This window comes from Cephus cinctus, unplaced genomic scaffold, assembly GCF_000341935.2.
Source record: "Cephus cinctus unplaced genomic scaffold, Ccin1 Ccin1_scaffold0215, whole genome shotgun sequence".
Classification (NCBI taxonomy): Eukaryota; Metazoa; Arthropoda; class Insecta; order Hymenoptera; family Cephidae; genus Cephus; species Cephus cinctus.
This window is the reverse complement of record NW_014332933.1, coordinates 1,889,326-1,890,362: the sequence shown is the minus strand read 5'-3', so window position 1 is coordinate 1,890,362 and position 1,037 is coordinate 1,889,326. Positions and strand designations below refer to the sequence as shown.

At 37.4% G+C, this 1,037-nt stretch overlaps 2 protein-coding genes across 7 annotated transcripts in view; one reads left to right on the top strand and one right to left on the bottom strand.

The window, feature by feature from the left end:
* Positions 1-1,037, top strand: part of LOC107265051 — a 67,638-nt gene that overhangs the window by 29,640 nt on the left and 36,961 nt on the right. The window lies entirely within an intron of this gene.
* The window catches only part of LOC107265070, a 21,613-nt gene that overhangs the window by 13,886 nt on the left and 6,690 nt on the right, over positions 1-1,037 (bottom strand). The window lies entirely within an intron of this gene.

Genomic DNA, 1,037 nt, shown 5'->3' with positions numbered 1-1,037 from the left:
TTTTTTTTTTTTTTTTTTTTTTTTTTGTCAACTTGTCACTTTCAGGTAATTTACGACTGGTAATGATTTTTTTTTTTTTTTCATGAAAACGCAAAAACTACCTTCGCATATCTTATACTTGAGTAGGCATATGTAGTATACGTAAGAATAGTTACGCGAGGTACGAGTATTCGGCTTCGCTTTAAAATTCCCAATCTGCTTTGTGTGCTTCTGGGTAATTTTTTTTTTTTCTTCTTTTTTCTCTGTGCACCTATCGTACCATCATCTGGAATTCGAATGGGATATCGCGAGCCAATAAGGAAGCCGGGAGGCATTTTAAAAGACGTCCGGTTCTTTATTGTCGAAAAGACCTTGCTCGGTATCGACTTCACTCTAACCATGCGTGATATCGGAACCGATACGGAGAATTAAACTGCTGCTGAGCTACTTCACTTCTGTCGTTCAATGAAAAGCGGAACTCGTCGGAGTCCTCGTGAATGTCGCAGGGTCCGGTCGCGACTTTAGGAACGAACATTTTCCATAGGTACTTTTCACTCCAACCCCTGCCATTCGGCCATTTTGTATCCGATCGGGATAAAACCTTTACCATTCGAACGGGAAGAAAATTTCCTAAAAAACATATCTTTAGTTTTTTTAAATCGGTCATAGTTTCGTAGAGATACACAAAAATTAAAGTGTTCCACTTCAATTGCGCATTACTGTATATATATGTATACGCTTAATATACGAATAGCTGTACGTACATTGCCATATGGCGATCGATTGATTTAGGCTTATCGTGATGTCACTCTTTTGTACTCCTCCCCAAAAATTTCCTAACCGCGACAAAGGGGGTGCCTGAGAAGAGTGTCAAGAGAGAAAAAAAAAACACGGGCAACGTCCGTCATCGGATTTTCACTTTTCTTCGAAACTTCGTGAGAAAGAAAATTTAAAAAATGTAACATAGCAGTATAACGTACGAGACGATAACGTAATTTTTTCTCTATTATTATAAGTTTTTAGGGATCACTGCAAATTTTTTTTTTTTTTTTTTTTCT